This window comes from Ochlerotatus camptorhynchus, unplaced genomic scaffold (assembly GCF_037179485.1).
Source record: "Ochlerotatus camptorhynchus isolate MF236.1 unplaced genomic scaffold, CSIRO-AGI_Acam_v1.1 ptg000770l, whole genome shotgun sequence".
NCBI lineage: Eukaryota > Metazoa > Arthropoda > Insecta > Diptera > Culicidae > Ochlerotatus > Ochlerotatus camptorhynchus.
Window position 1 is genome coordinate 264,824 of NW_027041237.1, and position 12,736 is coordinate 277,559.

Sequence of the window (12,736 nt, forward strand, 5' to 3'; positions counted from 1 at the left end):
CGTAACCGGCATCGACTACTGGGGGCCCATTCAAATCCAACCGCATCATCGACGAGCAGCACCGAGAAAGGCATATGTGGCAGTTTTCGTGTGCTTCTGGAAGATGAATCATTCAACAAATTCAAGTTTACGTCAACTTGTACCATTGAAAGACTGTCTGCTGAGCATTTCTAGCTCAAATCGTTAAAAAAAATGTCAATTTTGTCTCGACCCCTTCTGATTTGAATGAAACATTGCTCACGTGTTCGCTGCTACTAATGGTTGCATTTTTCATTTAAATATGATTTTTTCCTCCAGAGTAACTTTTGAAAAGGGCGTATAAAAAAATTGATTATTTTTTATTAAAAAAATCATAACTTGAAAACTATTGATCTGATCAAAACGGCATATGAAAAAAAGTTTTAGGTAATTAAATTATCTTTACGGAAAAAATACACTGAAAGAAAAAACTTCGTATATTAGTATTTAAAAAACGTAAAACGATGATTATCTCAAAACACCCCCCCTTCGATCTTTATAATTTTTTTTTTCAAGAAAATTGATGGAATACCCTTGAATTTCGTGAATAGTGTATGCTGGTAATCGTTTTACGTTTTTTAAATACTAATTTACTAAGTTTTTCTTTCAGTGTATTTTTTTCCGAAAAGATAATTTAACTACTTAAAACTTCTTCTCATATGCCATTTTGATCAGATCAATAGTTTTCAAGTTATGATTTTTTGAAAAAAAAATAATCCATTTTCTTATACGCCCTTTTCAAAAGTTACTCTGGAGGAAAAAATCATATTTAAATGAAAAATGCAACCATTAGTAGCAGCGAACACGTGAGAAATGTTTCATTCAAATCGGAAACACTCATGACCAACCGGTTTGCGTTTTGGGCTGGAAATGCTCTGCTACGACGTTTTGCTTTCCGGGTCTGAATTTGATTTCATAGTCAAATTCCTCCAAGTAGAGCCGCCAATGGATAAGCCTGGTTTTAGGATCTTTAAGATTTAAACTAAAGGTTAATGGCTTATGATCCGTTTATAAAGTAAATTTTCTTCCATAAAGATACAGTCGGAAATATTTACATGCTCACACGATGACCAAAAGTTCTTTTTCAATTGCGGAGTAATTTTCCTCCGACTTATTGAGAGTTCGGCTATATATAGCTATATATATATATATACAGCCATTCCATAGCAAAACGGTATAGTGGTTCCAACTTACAATGGCGATGCTAAATTATTGGCCAGCTGGCTAGATTCGGTTGATAGGGTGTTAGCACTTTATGTCAACGTAAAAAATACAGAATCTTACAAAATTTGGTTAAGCCAGATTAGAAACAAAATTACCGATAGAGCCAATGAAGCTCGTCTTAAAAACCACACTCCTTTAGTGTGGGAGGACATTAAAGAAACATTAAAGTCATATTTCGGCGATAAACGTGATCTATCGACGCTTACAGGGAAAATCCCTTACATTAGACAGAAAAACAAATCGCTTGACGAATACTATCACGAGGTAGAGGGCCTATTAGCGGATATTAACGCAAATATTCATTTAAATCCAGACAATGCATGACATGAGGCCGTAATAATGAGAGTCTTGGAAGTGAGATACACAAGGAGTGGAAGGCCCAAAGACTTGCTCCAAGCTTATCAAATTGCCAAATTGCCAAAGATTACGACAATGCTGAGGAGAGAAGAAAAGACAAATTTCAACTGACGAATAAACAACCACCAAGAAATTTTACAGCTTTCCGATAGGTTCCAATTTATCCTGATGTGGGCTTAATGAATTCCTACACCAAACCTCCTTTGGTTCCAATAAAATCTTTTCAAAAAGTAGAAAACATGGAAGTAGATCGATCAATTAGGGACAATAATATGAACAGACCAAGACAGTCTAATTCTATGAATGTAAGACAACCGCAAAGACCACCAATGCAATATTAAACTGTTTCTGTTATGTGTATCTAGCTAGTTTCACTCAAGCTCCGATGATGCTGCGCTGCTCCGTTGTGGTCCATATGGTTCCAGCCATATGGAGGGAACATAAAAAATTTCATACCGTACATTTTAATGAAACGGGAGACGGTAAGTTTTTAAAATTTCCACTAGAACCACTACTCCTACAAGAGTGAGAAATATTAGCGGATCATATGTTGTTGATCGATTCGTTGAATTTAACCCATTCGATTCTCTGAAATTCCCAAAATAGTAAAATCACATTTTTCGTTTTCGATTTTCATCCATTTTTCGATGGATTAATTGGATACGAATCCCTTCAAAAGCTGAAGCCAGCATATTAATGGCTTCAAATATTTTGCAGTTTCCAAGATGCTAAAAAAATACCCAGGAACCACATCCTTGAATTTGAATGCACACGAAACGAAAATCATAAACGTTGCAACAAATGTTGAAAGGGGTGATTTTTTATGTAAAATGATCTTTTCATTACCCCTTTTGTTATGATACAGTCAGGACTGTACATGGCAGAAGAGAACCATGCTTTGGTAGCAATTACCAACATGTCTGTAGAGCCCACAAGAGTAAACATCCCGAACGAATTGCAAATGGAAGTTTGTAACTTCGAAACAGATAAGCCTATTAAGATGGATTTGTTTAAACAATTGAGGACGGATCGTCTAAACAAAGAGGAAAAAATTAACCTCTTTAAAGTTTTTGCAGACCATCAGGACGTATTCTTTATCGAAGGAGAAAACCTCACGATCACGAATGCAATAAAACACAATATAACAACAACAGATGAACTACCCGTCCATAAAAAATCATATCGATACCCTTTCTGCCACAAGACAAGTCTTCATCTGGTTTCCATCAAATAGAAATCAGCGAGGCAGATGTAGCGAAAACCGCATTTAGCGTGGAGAATGGTCATTATGAATTTTTGAGAATGCCATTCGGGTTAAAAAACGCACCGTCTACTTTCAATGTGCTACGAGAGCACATTGGCATAAGATGCCTCATCTATATGGACGACATAATCATCGTTTCGACGAGTCTTAAGGAGCACTTGGAGAACTTGACAAGTATAACATGAAAATTCAGCTTGATAAAAGTAAATAAAAAAAAAAAGAGGTGGCATTGTAACACCTGAGAGCGTTAGGCCTAATGCGGATAAAAATAGATGTCATCAAGAAATGGCCTTTACCGAAAACAGAAAAAGAACTACGAGGATTTCTCGGTATACTTGGTTATTATCGCAAATTTATTAGATATTTTGCGACGATTGCTAAGCCCTTGACTAAAGCGTTAAGGGAAGGCGAATCTATTATTGACTCTAAGGAATTTGTAGACTCCTTTGAAAGATGTAGAAACATTTTGACAGGAAGCGACATCCTCCCATATCCAGACTTTGACAAGCCATTTATTTTGACAACAGACGCATTCAACTACGCTGTTGGCGCTGTTTAATCACAAGGCCAAATCGGAAGTGACAAACCAATCGCATTTGCTTCCCGATTTCTCAATAAGTCGGAGGAAAATTACTTCGCAATTGAAAAAGAACTTTTGGCCATCGTGTGAGCATGTAAATATTTCCGACCGTATCTTTATGGAAGAAAATTTACTTTATAAACGGATCATAAGCCATTAACCTTTAGTTTAAATCTTAAAGATCCTAAAAGCAAGCTTATCCATTGGCGGCTCTACTTCGAGGAATTTGACTATGACATCAAATTCAGACCCGGAAAGCAAAACGTCGTAGCAGACAGTCTTTCAAGGGTACAAGTTGACGTAAACTTGAATTTGTTGAATGATTCATCTTCCACAGACAATGCAACAGTGCGCTCTGCGGATACCAATGACCCAGAGTTCATCAAATGTACTGAACCCCCTATAAACAAGTTCAGTAATCAAATCGTTCTCAATATTGGAGAACAAGAAAGCATGGATCACGTGGAGATTTTTTCAAGAGTCTATCGTAGAACCATAACCAAAAAGACTTATAGTGATTCATTCCTAATAACATTTTTCAAAGAATACATGGATCCCAAACGATCAAATTGCATTCTTTTTCCAGAGAAGCTGATGAACTCCATCCAAACTGTCTATAAAAAATATTTGAATAGGTATAAAAGCTTCAAGATTTACATAAGCCAAACATTCTAGTTGATCTAATAACTCCAGAGGACCAAAATACAAATCCATAACTCCGCTCATAGAATAATTTGGGAAAATAATGGTAAAATATCGAAAAGATTCTTTTTTTCGAATTTGAAATTTAAAATTAGAGTATTTGTCAAACTGTATACAATTTGCAACAAGAACAAATACGCAGACATCCTTATAAAATTAAACTTGCCAATACACCAGATGTTAAAAAATCATTAGAAATTGTTCACATAGATATTTTTAAAAGCCAATCAGACAAATGTTTATCAGCTGTTGACAAATTCTCAAAATTTGGGATTCTATTGCGATTAAATCTCGAACAATTAATGATATCCGAAAGGGATTAACAAAGTTCTTCTCTTTATATGGCACCCCAAATCTCATAGTGTGCGATAATGAACCCGCACTAAAATCAGTAGAAATACGTAGCTTACTACACAACCTTAACATCGAGGTTCATTACACTCCTCCAAATCATAGCGAAAGTAATGGTACAGTCGAAAGATTTCACTCTACACTAGCAGAAATCTTTCGATGCATTCAACCTTCTTACCCAGACCTGAGCAAAAAGGAAATATTTAGAATTACTTGTACGTTGTACAACAATACCATTCACACCGCTACAAAAAATAAGCCACGCGAAATTTTTTATGGGCTTAAAGATGGAGCCGAAAGGCATATCAATGTTACAAAGATGCTAGAAAATCGTAATAAATTTTATGATGAGATTATACTTCCATTAGAGAAAACAAAAAAACGAGATTTGGAGTTTCATAACAAGAAAAGACAAAACCCTCCTATTGTAAAATAAGACCAAATAGTCTTCAAAAGGGTACCAGAGAACAGTATTTTCCAGTTACAGCAATCGAGGACAAAAAAGATTAATAATTGATTGCTCTGGTCGACAAATACACAAAGAAAACATTAAAAGATTCCAACTCATTTTTATATTTTTGCAGGAGAATGGCAGCCTTATCAGTTTTCCTACTATTTTTAACCTTATTTTACGCCCAAATCCTACACATCCAAGACCTTTCCCGAAATCCTGGTTTCCTCACACTCCAAATTGGAAACAGTCTGATGAAGAATGGACACCACAAAATCTACCATTAGGTGGATTTAGACAAATACGGACCAATACTGTCAAAAATACAGACGATCATCAACGGCTTGAAAATATTTCACAACTTCAAGGACGTGACGGATCTTCTTCAAGACCGATACACGACGGTAAGGAACCTGTATGATAACCTTTATCCTAAGAAGAGGGGGAAAAGAGGACTGATAAACATGCTAGGTTCTGGGATAAAGCTTATAACAGGTAACCTCGACGAAAATGACCTGGTACAGATAAATAAAGACATTAACGAATTGAGAGCAAGCAATAACAAATTAGCCAGGGCAACACAAATATCGAGATTACAGCGCTTGCAGAATAAAAATAATGCGTTTGGTTTTGAGATGTAATAGATTCACTTCCTCAACTTTGATGCTAGACGCCTTACAATGGTTGTCGGTGAAGCAAAGAATTGTATATTTGAATATGGTGTTCATTTTTAAAGTAGTTAACGGTTTGCTGCCTCGATATTCGTGTGATCGAATTGAAAGAGGAAGTGACTTTCATAGATATAATACTAGAAACGCGGTTGAAATAAGAAACCACATATCTTGACTTGTGCTTCACAAAATTCATTATATTATAAAGAAATAAATGTTTTTAATTCGATGCCAAGACATATCAAACGTTCAACAACACTTACAGAATTTAAAAGACACTGCATTTCAAACGTTAAAAGTGTCTTTTGAACAATTATCCAGTGATTTTTTTTTATGAATTGACAAATTATGTATCTTGACGAAGTTATCTCTAACGGATTATTTTATATGGATAGCTGTCATAACGACTTTTTAATTATTATTGTAGCACTGCAGAAAATAATCAGCAAATTAGAATCAACATACAGATGCAGGAGAGAATAATTTCAATTATTAGGGTTATGAACGAGCAACAAAATATATAAAAAAAATATTATTAGAGCCAGACAGGACATCGTAAACAAGAAAGAAATCAATCAAAATGTTACTGCTCTCACTCAGGTTTTCAAAATTTCTCATCATATGGAACTTATCAAGAATCACTTTGATTGTATTTTTGAAACAATACATCTAAATGACATTTCCAAAAATTTCTTAGAAATAGAAGAGTTAACATTCATAATAGACAGGATTCAGGAACAAAACATCACACTAATGAATGAAGCTTTTGAATTTTTAGGAATCAAAGCATTATATAAAGGAACAAAAAATTATTTCATTATCCTTATACCACAGACAGAGAGTAGAATTTACAAACATTTCTTGCTAGAGCCACTACCCATCAATAAAAAAGTACTGAAAATTCCCGCAACACATGCTATCGCCAGCCCAGGATCTACACACTTCATCGAGGGATCGTGTCAACCGATTGAGGGAAACATACTCGGCGATGCAAAGGACCTACTAGATTTCTCTAACGACGAATGTTATTCAAAGCTTCTGCAGTGATCATCTGGTAACTGTTCGATGATAGAAACACACGATGGAATGGAAATAAAGAAAGTCACGGATAACCACATCATCGTGAAAAATGCAACTGATTGCAACTTATTAACCGAGCACTTTCGGGAACATTGCTAATCTACTTTAATAATTGCTCCATTACTTTAAACAATCAATCATTCAGTAACCTGGAACATCATCAAAGTGCTCCATCATTCATAATTCCGCTAGAGGGACTAGAAATAAAGCAAACGAGCATAGAAACATTGGTTTCTCTGGAAAGATTACTCGAAATTCACCTACAGAATCGAGAAGAGTTGGAACACCTGAAAACCACAGATCGCAACCAGAACAACTCAGCCATCGGACTATTAGCCATTGGACTCTTTCTAGGAGTAGCTGCAGTAATATGGCGAACCACCTCACCAAACAGTCGTCACCCAAAAACCTCGTAAGGCCTCTCATATGGACTCTCAAGCTACCTTGACAAATTTAAGAGGTAGCGGAAATGTAGCAAAACCCCCACCACCGGAATTTTAAGTTTTTAATTTTAACAAAGACTTTCCGCCACTTCAGGGATCATCTAAAAACCCCAGATATCCCAGTTTTTCAGCCAGAAAAAAAAAACAGCTGAATAACCAGCAAGAACATGATGCCATGTTCACGTTTTCTGGAATTGTGGAGAGCATCTTCAATATATTCAACGTCTCTGACTCAACTAGGAACATTATTATTATTCCATTTGTGAAAACTCTTTTGAAGCAACTAGCGTCGATCATATTTTTTGATGGATAATTTTTCGAATGAGGTCGGGGATATGATCTCTGTTCTTCAGTGGAACTGTAGAAGTCTTATGCCAAAACTTGACACATTTAAATTTTTAGTTAACAACTCACTTTCTGATGCATTTGCCCTTTGTGAAACATGGCTCTCTTCAGACAACGATCTTGCTTTCCACGATTTCAACATTATTCGCCTTGATCGGGCAGATTCGTATGGAGGGATCAACAAGCTCCATTCCTTTTAAAGAATAGATCTGCCTTCCGTGACAGGCATTGAAGTTATCGCATGTCAGGTAAATATTCGAGGTAAAAACCTCAGTATTGCCTCAGTATGTCTTCCTCCGAGAACTGCGATTTCTCGGCAAGGTTTCTCTGATATCTGCTCAGTTTTACCTGAGCCTCGGTTGATATTAGGAGATTTTAACCCCCACGGTACAGGCTGGGTGGAACTGTACAATGACAACCGCTCAACGCTGATATACGACCTTTGCGATAGCTTCAATATGACAATTTCAAACACTGGGGAAGTAACACAAGTAGCCAAACCTCCAGCAAGAGAAAGTAGATTAAACCTCTGCCTCAGTTCGAGTTCACTATCGTTGGATTGCTCGTGGAAAGTAATTCAAGATCCCTACGGTAGTGAACACATGCCAATCAAAATGTCTACTGCCAATGGTTCATCTTCAACTCGCTCGGTTGACATCGCGTACGACCTCACGAAAAACATCGACTGGCAAAAATTTGCGTCCGCGGTTATCGATGGTACTGATTCGGTTGAGATACTCCCTCCGCTGGATGAGAACTCCTTATTTATCGCGGCTTATCGTTGACTGCGCTCTTCAAGCACAGACGAAACGCGTTCCAGGTGTTTCCGTTCGCAAACGACCTCTCACTCCGTGGTGGGATAAGGATTGCACCGACGCGAACAGCGAGAAGTCCGCCGCGTTTAAACGCTTCCGCAAACACGGTAAGGTCGGGTATTTCGATGGTGGAACTCTCACTTGCTCTCCTCTTATGTAACAACTCAGCTCCAGGAGTGGATAGAATCAAGTTCAACTTGCTCAAAAATCTCCCAGACGTCGCGAAGAGACGCTTGTTGAACTTATTCAATCAATTTCTGGAGCGCAACATTGTTCCGGATGACTGGAGGCAAGTAAGAGTTATCGCCATTCGAAACCCCGGTAAACCCGCGTCGGATTATAACTCGTACCGTCCCATCGCGATGCTGTCCTGTATACGGAAATTGTTGGAGAAAATGATTCTTTTTCGTCTAGACAAATGGGTCGAGTCGAATGGTTTACTTTCAGATACGCAATTTGGATTTCGGGAACGAGCGACTGTCTTGCGTTGCTTTCAACTGAAATTCAACTGGCCTATGCGCCTATGGACATTAAGGGGGCTTTTGATTCTGTTTGTATCGATGTCCTTTCGGATAAACTCCACGATAGTGGGCTTTCACCAATTATGAACAACTATTTGAGCAACTTGTTGTCTGAGAAATATATGAGCTTCTCTCATGGAAACTCGACAACTTCACGAATTAGTTACATGGGTCTCCCCCAGGGCTCATGTATAAGCTCCCTGTGCTATTCATCTTCCCAACGCAATAAATTAGCAGAACATCATTCACAATTCATGTTACAAATATTAACGTTACTACAAATTTCATTTTGAACCATAAGCAAACCGAAATGCAACGGAGAGAAGTAGGTCAGGAAAGCATGTGTGGTACGATTGCATGGATGCGAACGACCCAAACACTTGTCTTGCTGACTCTAACGTTTTTCCTACGCCGGTGTATAACAGAGGTCTCGTGTATACGGACCCAGTAAGGAAACGAAAAGTGTCAAATAGCAAAACATTATCGATGGATGCGTAGAGGGTAAAATAACCGAAATGTTCAATGTTTATCAACACTTTCCCAGGCGCCTCGTTCTTTCTCGTTTTAACTAACTAGATTTAGGAAAATGCAATGTAAGAACTTTGTAAATTCTGAAGCCGTTTCGGCTATATAAACCCTGTAAGTTGAATGGAATAAAGGCTTTTTCGACAAGCATCGACAAGGAACGAATGTGCTCTATTACTAGATACCACATACCCAACTTGTTCTAACCACTGTGCCCTGGTGCTACCACTGGTCACCAGCAACCGCAGATTGGTTGAATTAGTCTAGGAAGTCTCGGCATGGAATTCCCCTTCTTTATAACTTTTATGTAAAAGCCATTGATGGTTGCCTTGATGAAAATTGCTCACTAAGGCAGCTTGCAGATGACAGCGTTGTGTCCGTTATAGGACCAAGTGCACCGGACCTGCAAGAACCATTGCAAGATACCTTAGACAATTTGTCTACTTGGGCTATGAAGCTGGGTATCGAATTCTCTCCGGAGAAAACTTAGTTGGTTGTTTTTTCTAGGAAGCATCATCCTGCACAGTTACAGCTTCAGATAATGGGTAAAACAATCACTCAAAGTATTTCTTTTAAGTATTTAGGTGTCTGGTTCGATTTATGAATCGTTGTGTGTTGCTTGGGTCCCCACCAAGTTCCGGTAATTGTACGAAGAAAATTAATCCTTTGCTGGCAATTTTGTTTCAGATACGCAATATGTTTTCCCCATGTGCATTATGATGCACATGGGGAAAACATATTGCGTATCTGAAACAAAATTGCCAGCAAAGGATTAATTTTCTTCGTACAATTACCGGAACTTGGTGGGGACCCAAGCAACACACATCCAACGAAATAGGTTGCTGCAACTTGATTGTGACTGAAATAAGGTGCATACAAGTAACAACTACTATTATGTGACAAGTGTGCTGCTAGGGGAGCCCACCTGGCAGATCTGATCAGGTTGTACCGAACAACCATCCTTTCGGTTCTAGAGTACGGCAGCTTCTGCTTCCAATCCGCAGCAAAAACACACATCCTGAAGCTGCAAAGGATTCAATACCGTTGCCTTCGTATTGCGCTAGGCTGTATGCACTCGACTCATACGATGAGCCTCGAAGTACTCGCGGGTGTTTTCCCACTGACAGATCGTTTCGCTGAGCTGCCTTTCGGGTTTCTCATCCGTTGTGAAGTAATGAATCCTTTGGTAATAGAACGCTTTGAGAAGCTTACCGACCGAAATCCTCAAACAAGATTCATGAGTTTGTACTATGAGTACATGACGCTGGAGGTTGGTCCTTCGTCATTAGTCTCCAATCGTGATTGCTTTCAAGCCTTCTATAGTTCCTCTGTAAATTTTGATCTGACCATGATGCAAGAAATCCATGGAATACCAGATAACGGTCGATGGTTGTTCCCTCAATTTTTGCAATCAAGTACCACCATGATTTTTCACAGATGGTTCAACCATAAATGCTTCCACTGGATTTGGTGTATTTAATCAATTTCATAGCGCCTCCTATAAACTGCAGAAACCATGCTCCGTATACGTTGCGGAACTCGCAGCTATATTTTACGCAGTAGAGTGAATTGCCTAACTACCTTCTGACCATTATTTCATTTTTACGGATAGTTAGCTCATTGGAGGCTATTCGTTAAATGAGACCGATGAAGCACTCCTCGTATTTCCTGCCTGAAATACGATCTAAACTGAGTGCTTTATCTAACTGCTCCTATACTATCACCTTAGCTTGGGTCCCATCTCATTGCTCAATTCCGGGCAATGAGAAAGCGGACTCGTTGGCTAAGGTGGTCAAATCGCCTTCAACGAATTTTTCTCCATTGCTCGTCAGCAAGTCATCATCAGTTGGCAACAAAAATGGAATGATGGTGAATTGGGAAGATGGTACCATTCTATTCTCCCACAGGTGTCGAACAAACCATGGTTCAAAGGGTTGGACATTAGCCGCGACTTTATACGCATTATATCAAGGCTTATGTCCAATCACTGCTCGTTAGACTCGCACTTCTATCGAATTGGGCTCTCAGGCAGCAATTTATGTGCGTGTGGCAGTGGTTATCACGATATCGAGCATGTTGTTTGGTCATGTACCTTACACCGTGTTGCCAGATCTGAGTTATCCATATCCCTCAGGGCCCGAGGAAAACAACCCACGATACCCGTTAGATATGTCTTGGCGAGCCGAGACCTCGACTATTTGAATTTAATTTATGTGTTTTTAAAACGTATAGATCTGAGGATTTATTAGTTAGTGTCATCTTGTGTTCTCCCAAGTTGTTAGCTGCCCATCGGTGTACCGCCATGTTTGTCTTTTTCATCAGAGTGTCGCTAAGTTCGAGATCAAGAGCACATTTCTCTTCAAACCTTGTGTTCACAATCCCTACCCTGCCATCCATTTGTTACAATTTGTTACCCCTAACCTCGAGATAGCCGCGAGTAATCGGCACCCGCTTTACTAATGTTAGTTTCAATTAATTTTATAATCTAAACAATGAATATCGGCTTCGCAAAGCTACAGAAAATTAGCCTGGAAAAATAAACGCATTATGTATATTAAAAAACCAAAAGATGGTATGCTGACATGTTTTACTTGTAACTTACAAGAAGAGGTTACAAAGTATGCGTTTGAAACATAAAACCTGTAAATTTTGCTTTCTATGAGTCACAATCAGCGATTTGCTGATCGCTGAGTGAATGAGTGAGTGAGTGAGTGAATGTGTGAAAAATCGCTGATTGTGACTCTCATGAAGTAAAATAAACAGGTTTAATATGTCAAACACATTCTTTGCAACCTCTTCTTGTATCTTACCAATTCAAAATATGATCTTAGCATCTAATTATTTCATATTAAAAAAAAACATTGTTTTAGCTTAAATGAGTATTTGCAACCTTGGTAATTGCCACCTAGTCCCTTTGCTTTTACTGGATCGTAAATTTATCGGATTAGCCTGCCTTGAATATAATTAAGCTTTACTTTTAAGAATTTAACTATAATTTTCTTTGTGTTTATTCGTTTTTCCACGTTTGTGTTTCATCTGTGTTAAACGATTTTTTTTGCTGCCTGTGACGTTTGAGATTCACGTCACCCGTTGTACTCTCCCTGACGTTTTCGCTGACAGATCTTGGGTGATACGGAACTCACCCAGCTACCAAACGAGACTACCCTGTAGTTCCGTTACAATCAGGTCTTTATGAAAGTTATTTCTAAAGGCAGGTGTGAAGTGCATTGATATATCAGCATTAGTAGTAGTATTGGAGCTGTTTGAAGAATTAAACCCCCCGGCGGCACTGACTGGGATTGAACCCAGGCCTGCTGGAGTGAGAGTTAGTCACGCTTACTCCGTTGAAATACGTATATGTCATGGATACAAAATACTCAGTTGAATTA

At 38.3% G+C, this 12,736-nt stretch overlaps 1 protein-coding gene across 1 annotated transcript in view; it reads right to left on the minus strand.

Moving 5' to 3' along the window:
- The window catches only part of LOC135714979 (scavenger receptor class B member 1-like), a 67,957-nt gene that overhangs the window by 33,966 nt on the left and 21,255 nt on the right, over window positions 1-12,736 (minus strand). The gene's annotated exons all lie outside the window — the stretch shown is intronic.